Raw genomic sequence first — 10,083 nt, forward strand, 5'->3', positions numbered from 1 at the left:
TATATAATGTATACATTATATAGCATGTGCAAATGTGCATTTTATAAATACATATATGTATATATGTATACATCTTAAAATGTACATATATATATAATATATGTATATACATTGGGTGAAGGTACCCTCTACCAAGAGCCATGTACTAAGTAACAAAAACCTCAGTGACAAGCATGGGAACCTTCCCTTTGACTTGTTGGCTGGGGGAATATGAATCACTCAAAATAACACGTACTATTGCCAATACTCTTGGTTACCGTTCATAATTTGAAGGTATGACCCTATTTCTGAAGACACCGCACACTTCAGACACATGTTTTGGAGGAACTGAGTTGGAACTGACTTGGAAACCTCTTGCCCGAAGAGTGACTCTCATTGAATTAGAAGATGCTATGAAATCTGCCAAAGGAGAGGAGCAATCAGTAATCCTATACAGCTATAAAGCTTATGTATCACAAGAGACCAGCAAGAGATCCTAAATGGTACAATAGTGGCACTTTTATCTTGGGAGTAACCAACATCTAGCTAGTTAGACTTATGGTCCACCCAATATGAAAGAACTCATGCCTGGTACTCCTAACCTAACCAACTAATCATGGGTAGAGAGGTTATAGATGTTAAAGGAGAATCTACAATTGCCATTTTCCTGAACAAATGTTATTTCTAAGTGTATTCTAGATACTTATTCTGATACCTACAAGTAACTGTAGCATTCCTCTTTTATCAATGAAGCTAATTTTTACAACAGATGGAGATTATCAGAGATCTACATCTCACCAAAATATAGGAAATAATTGACCATGTGGTCCCCAACTCCAAATGATACATCTATAATGCAATCCCTATACCTCAGTTTAGGGAACATCATGTAAGAGGATGGAAAGACAGATGATCAGTACCAAAGGACCAGGATACCTGCTGCTAGATAGTGTCTTCTAGACATAACAGGGAAGATGCACCCATGAAATGTCAACAATATGGTTGCCTGAACAAGACTGACATAATGACAACAACAGATGGCACACTAATGTGGATGGGGGAAATCCCACAAGATTGTACCACCAAAGAGCTACAGATGGTCAATGGCTGCTAGAAAGAAGAAGAATTGGTTTGCTCCAGGGATGAGTTGTCCAGTCTTAAGTGGTCAGTCTTGGAAATTAGTGGACAGAACAATGATAAATGTATGTATGCATAAAATATGTGTGAGAAAAATAACAAAGAAGAGGTGATAAATTTGAGGAGGAAGGGGCACTTGAGGAGTCAGAAGGCAATGGAATGGCAGGAATGATGAAGATACAGCATTTTTTTATAAGATCTCAAAATACTATTTTCAAAAAAGATTAGACAAAAGGAAGCCTCAGTATTGCTAGTTTGAGCCTGTCCACTCAAAACACAACTCTCACTTCAAAGGCAATAAGAAATGATTTGTTCTGGAGCCAAATATGAGTGGCCACTGCTATGGAACAGAGATTTACATGCTCCAAATTCTGTCTTCCAATGTTGAAGCAGTTTCATGAAGTTCTTATAGTAACAGAATAATGAAAGTCATTAATCCTAATACTTTTCAAGTGTGTGCAAACATAAATGGAGGTGACAGCAGAGCAGAGACATCTCAGTTGCAGGCCTCAGATGCTATAGAATGATTCTTAGCCTTTTGGTTGGTGGAACCCATGGTTTTGCTAAATGACGATATTCCAAAAGAGTCTTAGGTCTGACAATGAAGTGGGAAAGGATTGGCAATTTAGGTGTCTAGAGACTGCGCTAGGTAAATTGTAATTGGGCGTTTTATCTGCAGCATTGTAAACTTTCCAGTCATTGATATGCTTACCAGCTAGCCAGCTTTCCACAAGGTCTAGGCTTGTTTGAATGTGTAGCTTCTTTCTGGGACCTTCCATTTCCAAACTAGTACATGAAGAACCACAATCTCATTTAGTAGTTAATAGCTTGCTTAATGTTTTCTAAATATATTCTTTGGGAGGATGCTAAGAGTCCACCTAAGGACTCTACCACTGAGCTACAGCCTTAGGCTAATTCACTTCTTAAACTGAAAGCTCAGAGAATTGGTTTTGTCACAAAACAACGGAGTCTGAACCATCAGCAGCAGCTGAGTTTACCAAAATGGATTCAAGCAAAGCAAATGCCAGGTTTTAACCAATCATATTGTGTCCAACTCTCACTTTTTCCTGTAGTTCACGTACCTTTTTTTGGATGAAAGTATTAACAGAGCTCAGCTAAAGCAGTCCCTTCTAGGATCTGCCTGACTCAACCTACTCCTCTATTAAAACCCACTGTTAAGATGTTTCCTTTAATAGTCACCAAGACTAAACAGTTAATTTGTGAAGGTCTTTCACTTTTGTTCTTATCGTTCTCTTGTGTGAAAGAGATGTGTTACCTCATGACAAAGATCTGTTGTTGCTCTGCTTTGTTTAGATTTGATTGTTTCCCTTTATCTCCATGTGTGAATAAATAGAAATCACACACTTATTGGGTCTCAATCAATGTTATCCAGCAAACAAGTCAGATCTTTTAATAACATGATCCCAGGGAACTTAGGTGTCAGGATTGAGATATGAATATCAATCAGTCACGAGTCAGTAAGCATATACCCTCAGTTTTCACCATTCTTCTAAGATCACCAGCATGGTAATATGCAAAAGATGACAATTTGCAGCACATCCAAGTCTGACTGAATGATGTGTTTTGTGAACTTAAATATTTCATGAGCTTCAACTTCCTTAATTCCTTGCAAAATACTTGAAGGGTAAAGTTTTTAAGAAAGGGAAAAGAATGAGAAGTGAAACACCCTAGGTGTAGAAGTTACAATCTCTAGGTAGAGACATTGTAATGCAGTTCTGCTTCCTTATGCAAAGATTTCTGTTCTGGTCTGTGCTGACAGCGTGGACCACAGCTCCTTGACACTGTTGTACTCCTCTTTACCATGAGCTCTCTGTGGTGACGGATGTTGAAAGACAGTCTTTAAGTAATAACTTCTTAGAAACACTTTTCATTTTCTGATTCAATGAAGACAGTTAGTGCTTTCTTGACAACCAGAAGACTCTCCCCAAAGACTCATTTGATTGTTCAGCAATAATTTTGATTCATTTGAATTTATTATTTCAGAAAACTATGAGGCTATTTTCTGAGCCCCTCATAAATTCCTAACAATAAGCCCTGGGGACATAAAAGTAAATAGGACAAATATGGTTCTTACTTTCACCAAGCTTATAATCCACTGGCTGTCATATTTTTGGGGAAGTAATTATAGGAATAATGAATTTATCAAAGAAGGTCAAGGTGTAATGAAAATATAAATATTTTACACACAATACTAAATGAGCATACGCCAATTTTAATGTAATTTGCTAATTAATGATGAAACCAGAATTACCAAAATTGGTCAGATGAAAATTTAATTTATAAAGATTAATACTCCTTTCCACACAAAAGTTATTCCACTGCTATGAGCAGTAATAGTTTGCCTTGCTCTGGACTGAAAAATTATAATATGTCTTTGGGAATGTGTGATTTTTTTCTTTGCTTTGACCATGAATGAAACACTGGTTCTTCCCAGGTCTTAAGCCTGAAAGCCTTCAAACTGTAACACAGCTTCAGTTCTTGTCGTTGTTAGCATTTTGAACTGGGACAAGATGAAATACTATTATCTCTCTAGGGTCCCTAAATTGCTGACTGCAGATCTCAGGACTGGACACTCCATAATCACATGAATCAAATTCTTAAGTCTTTTCTACCTGGCTGGCCAGTTACTCTGGAGAACCTAGACAATCACAATATACATTTGCATGGTTTTGGTTTTCTGTTTGTTTTCATGACAGGGTCTCACTCTGTAGCTCTGAATGTCTTGGAATGTCTATGTAGGCCAAGCTGGCATCAAACTCCCAGAGATCTGCCGGCCTCTGCCTTTGAGTGCTGGGAATAAAGGTGTGCACCACCATGCATGGCTCATTTGCATGTTAAGATCTGAGTGCCTTATAATTATTTCTAATTGATTCAGTGTCCTCTTGAGTAACAAAGAAAAAGTTGTATCTCCAGTTATGCCTCCATCAGGTGACTTCCAATTTTCTCTGTTTTTTGTGTGTGGTGTGTATATGTATACTTTTGTTACTTTTAAGATCTCTTATGTTGTATAGTTAAAATGTAAAACATAATGCATTTAATTGCTTTGAAAATATAAATGTTATTTTTAAGATCTCTTATGTTGTATAGTTAAAATGTAAAACATAATGCATTTAATTGCTTTGAAAATATAAATGCATATATTCCTTAAAATAGTGTGCGCTATTATTTATTCAACCATTCTCTTTACTTGAATATTTGGTTTATTGAAGTTTTCAGTATAATACTGTTTTTTCACATTTATAAAAAAATGTAATCTGTAAGTCTATGTGTCAAAATCTATACAAAATAGCATTACAAGGGTATAAGTTTTAAGTCATTTTAGAATATAATTTTCAACATGCATTTGATTGCATCTTAGTTTCTTTTATTCCTCATTATTTTTCTGAGACTCATACTAGATCTTCACTTTCAAACTCAGAAGCTCATCCTTTTCAAAAGCAAATACAAGTTTCTCACCCCAGAAAGAGCATCACTCCATCGTGATTATGGGTGAGGAGGGAGAATGACCTTTGAGAGAACATTCCTCCTCCTTTTCCCTTTTGGTGAGTTGAAAGAAATACCATGAAGAATGGGGAATGTTAATAATTTAGAAGAATCCAGAAAAGAGAAAAATATGCTTCTTAATTTAAAATGAAAGGAGTGGATGCACAGTCACTACACATACCTCACTAGCAACAGGAAGGCCATGTAAATCATTCATGCCACAGAGAAGGAACACCAATCATTTTCACATACCCTCTTCAGTGGTTTTAACAAATTCAATCATTCAAGTACTAACTCTCAGAGGCATGCAGCAAAAAAAGGAAAACAGTAAGTTTTCCATCTTTAGACTATAACTTTAAAAGTATGTTGAGATAGTAAAACAAATTAATAATTAGCATAAGCCATGCAATTTTTGTGTGTGCACAATGTGTGCATATGTGTGTACACATTTGTGGATGGGAATGCAGGTGCTTATTAACCAAGGCATGCATGTGGTTGTCAGAATACAACATTGAGTCATTCCTCACACATCAGATCATTTAGAATAAAGATCTATTTGCTGTTTTTTCCTTCTGCACACTCTGAGCTAGTTGACTCAAGGGCTACAGGAATTCCTGTGCCTCTATCTCTTATTGCTCTCGAGGAGCACTGGACTTGCAGACAGTTTTACTACTACGTGTATATTTTACAGGGGTTCTGGGGATTTGAACACAGGTCCTTACACTTAGGCAACAAGTACTTTTATCCACTGAGTATAGGCAATATCTTTTATGGATGCACTGACATAGGAGAGACACTTGCCTAATAACTTCCTATGTGGAATGCAAGTTAGCATAGGCATTCAGAAGATACATGTTCTACTGGGTTACAAATCACAATAATGGGCCCCATAAATGTACATTTTTCATAGGGTTAAGCATGATATTGAGAGTTTTTTTCTGAATATATTCAATTCATCATTTTTTGGATTCTTTTGGAAGTAGAGATCATCTATATAGAGAACCAACTAGATATATGTTTAGTTTTATTTATTTTGCTTTTATTTCTTTTTATATTATTAAAAAATTATAACTACCTCATACACAAACACTGCCTTTCCTTTACTCTTGCTCCTCCCTTTCTCTCTAACTCCTCCCATACCACTTCTCCCTGTCCCAAGTTGATTATTATTGTTATACAAAAGCACATACACACATATTACATATGTGCATACATTCATACATGCATACACACTTTTGAGCCCATTTAGCATTACTTGTATGTACGTGTATCAAGGGCTGACCACTTGGGACTGCACAACATATGTCACAGCTTGTCTCTCTCTCAGCAGTCATTGGGCATCAGAGCCTAAGATCTTGTGGAATTCCCACATCTATACCAGCATGTCAGCTGACATTTCATTATGCCAGTCTTGCTGACATTTCGTGGTGGCATTTTCCCCAGTGTGTCTAGGGGACACAAACTAGCAGCAGACATCCTGGTCCTGTGGCTCTTACTAGCTTTCTGTTCCCTCTTAACAGCGATGTAACTCCATTTGAATATATGCACGCATTTGTGTATACTTGTTTTTTGTTTGTTTGTTTGTTTTTTTGTTTTTGTTTTTGTTTTTCGAGACAGGGTTTCTCTGTGTAGCTTTGCGCCTGTCCTGGAACTCACTTGGTAGCCCAGGCTGGCCTCGAACTCACAGAGATCCGCCTGGCTCTGCCTCCCGAGTGCTGGGATTAAAGGCGTGCGCCACCACTGCCCGGCCATACTTGTGTTTTTAAGCAAGCTTATAAAATGATATACTTCCATATAGCTTTTAAAAACTTCCATGGTGATCTGCACTATGTCTTCTGCATGTATATGATAGCTTCCAGCTTAGTGTTTGTATGGGATTCCTGAGCATGCAAAGGAGTAGGTCTCCCTCCAGTTCTTGTGCCATCTCTTGGGCTCTTTTCTTCTGTTTGTTTGTTTTGTTCCATTCTGATGTGCTATCTGCTGTTTTATCTTATTATATTATATTTATGTTATTTTAGAAATGTGTTTGTTTTCTTTCTTTCTTTCTTTCTTTCTTTCTTTCTTTCTTTCTTTCTTTCTTTTTTGGGGGGGGGGTTTGAGACAGGATTTCTCCATGTAGTTTTGGTGCCTGTCATGGATCTCGCTCTGTAGACCAGGCTGGTCTCAAATTCACAGAGATCCGCCTGGCTCTGCCTCCCGAGTGCTTGGATTAAAGGCATGCACCACCGGCGCCCAGCAGCTTGTTTTCTAATGAGAGACAGAAAGAGAGTGAATCCTAAAAGGAAGGGAGGAGGAGAGGAACCAGAGGTAGAGGAAGGGGAAACTGTAATCAGGATATATTATGTGAGAAAAAAAAATGTTAAAAAACAAAACACCAAGCATCTGTAGCCTTATCTTTCCTTCCCGCCTCTCCCCATATTACTCTTCCTGCTCTATCCCAGTTCAATTTCCCTAGTTTTCCCATGGCCCTCTTCACGCACCTGTCTTCTATTATCCCCCCCTCTCCAGAGCTCTTTCTCCCCCTGCACCCCACATGGTCCCTTTCTACACCCCTGGTTTCTTTGGTTACTTCAGGTTATGTACTCAGGTCTACACACCAGAGCTTGGATCCACAGATGAAAGAGAACACACGGTGTTTGTCTTTCTGGGTTTGGGCTATCGCATTCAGTATATTTTCTAGTTCCATCCATTTACATTGTCGTTATATACTACATTTTCATTATACATTAATCAGCTACAGAACATTTAGGCTGTTTCCATATCTTTAGGACACTTCATTTTACTATTCTATATGTGTATACAATGGATTTCTTTTGTTTTTTTTTTTCTTTCTGATGCTAAGAATATCATGGATATATCTTTGTAAAAACATTTATTTTGATTTATCCTATGTGGTTACATATTAGATGTGCTTGGTCAAAAAGTAGGTATAGTTCCATTGTTTTAAGAAATTGCGCCGGGCGGTGGTGGCGCACGCCTTTAATCCCAGCACTCGGGAGGCAGAGCCAGGCGGATCTCTGTGAGTTCGAGGCCAGCCTGGGCTACCAAGTGAGTTCCAGGACAGGCGCAAAGCTACACAGAGAAACCCTGTCTCGAAAAACCAAAAAAAAAAAAAAAAAAAAAAAAGAAATTGCTAAGAATTTTCCCAAAGCACTTGACCAATTTTATATCCCCCACAGTAGAGTGTATGAGTTCCAGCTGTTGCATGTTTTTGTCAACAGTTAACAATGTTAGATTCTTTAATAACTTTTCAAGAGAATGTGCAATGAAAGTCATCGGTATTTAATATGTAGATCACAGATGAACTGTGATGCTGAGCATTTCATATATCATTGGTCATTTCTGTTTAAGTATAAAATCTTATCTTACTTTTCTCTTGAAAATAGTTTCAAACTTAGAAAAGGTGCAAAAATTAGTAATAATAATTCTTTTTCTTCATTTTAACTTTACCTGACACTCGACATTTTGTTACATCAGCGGTATCTATCACTTGCTTCTCTTTGTCTCTCGCCATGTGTACATTGTGTTTTATGTTGTCCTTAAAAATTTTGAAGACAAATTACATATGCCTCTGGTTTCTTTCAAAATACCTTAAGGTGCACTTCCTAAGCACAGAGGTAACTTCCTTTAATAACCACAGTTTGTCAACTTCAGCAAATACAGAGCTAACATGATTGTTCTTTCATGGTTTTTATTGCAGCTTCACTGGGGCTTACTGGTTCAGTTAGGCATGGAAGGAGGTTCTCTTTAAGACGGAAAAAGTAAAGGAGACTCTTAACAACATAAAACATTGCTCATAGTCAAGGCCACATTTTAATCTTCCACATGGGCAGGAATCTTTTCTAATGCTGATTGTTCTTACCTTCTACTTTTCTACATATATTAAAACACTGAATTTCATTTAAGGTAACCATCAATCAACCACCCCATAGTTAATAAGATGGATGATAGAAACATTGGGGCTGGAGAGGTGGCTTGGTGTTTTATGGAACTTCTTTACTATCATGAAGATTGGAGTTTGCATCCCAACACCCACATCAGACCGTTCACAGTTCCCTATAACTCCAGTTCCAGGGGTCTGATGCCATCTTCTAGCCTCTATGGACACCTGCACACACATATGAGAATACACTCCTACAGACACATGTGGGAAACGTGGGAGATGAGAACTGTTCTGTTATAGCTTTGTACTTCTATCCAGTATACCACTGATCTAGCAAATTTGTCAGTTATCTCATCAATATTAAGCTCTCAGTGTAGCAATGAAGTATATTTATCCATCTATCCAAACTTTTAAATACTAGGTTTAGAACAACTATTGGAATCTTTATATATATATATATATATATATATATATATATATATGTCATAAATGTGAATATATTCAAATGCACAGACAGACAGACAGACAGAGAGACAGATAATGTTCACTCTATCAGTTCTATTTCTCTAGAGGAACCTGACTAATACACCCCACAGACTCCTTATAGTCACTGCACAACCTGGGGATGCAAGTATGGATACCACACCAGGACTGTTACACAGAGGCGGGGGACCGCATTCAGGTCTTCACATTTGTAAGACAAGTGCTCTAATGGCTGACATGTTTCTCTAACCCAATGGTTTACATTTCATAAGCATACTTTGAAAAAATATTCCTATATATTACATTTGTCTTTAATATATTTAATTAATAACTATATTTTTGAAGCACTGGGAAACAATTCCAGAGTCTACTGCTCTATTTGTTGTTAATTGGTAACTACTACTGTGGTTACAAATTAAGTACAGGATAGCCAAAGGAATCCTGTACAATAACACAACTTCTGGAGGCATCACGATCCCTGACTTCAAGCTCTACTATAGAGCTACAGTAATAAAAACAGCTTGGTACTGGCATAAAAACCGACATGTGGACCAATGGAATCGAATTGAAGACCCTGACATTAATCCGCACACCTATGAACATATAATTTTTGACAAAGAAGCCAAAAGTGCACAATGGAAAAAAGAAAGCATCTTCAACAAATGGTGCTGGCAAAACTGGATATCAACATGTAGAAGGCTGCAAATAGATCCATATCTATCACCGTGCACAAAACTTAAGTCCAAGTGGATCAAGGACCTCAACATAAATCCAGCTACTCTGAACCTGCTAGAAGAGAAAGTAGGAAGTAGTCTTGAATGCATTGGCATAGGAGACTACTTCCTAAATAGAACACCAGTAGCACAGACTCTGAGAGAAACAATCAATCAATGGGACCTCTTGAAACTGAGAAGCTTTTGTAGAGCAAAGGATGCGGTCAACAAGGCAAAGCGACAGCCTACAGAATGGGAAAAGATCTTCACCAACCCCACATCTGACAGAGGACTGATATCCAGAATATATAAGGAATTCAAGAAATTAGACATCAAAATGCCCAACAGTCCAATTAAGAAATGGGCTATAGGACTAAACAGAGA

The sequence above is a fragment of the Peromyscus californicus genome, unplaced genomic scaffold (genome assembly GCF_007827085.1).
Source record: "Peromyscus californicus insignis strain IS unplaced genomic scaffold, ASM782708v3 Scaffold_8__1_contigs__length_139910024, whole genome shotgun sequence".
NCBI lineage: Eukaryota > Metazoa > Chordata > Mammalia > Rodentia > Cricetidae > Peromyscus > Peromyscus californicus.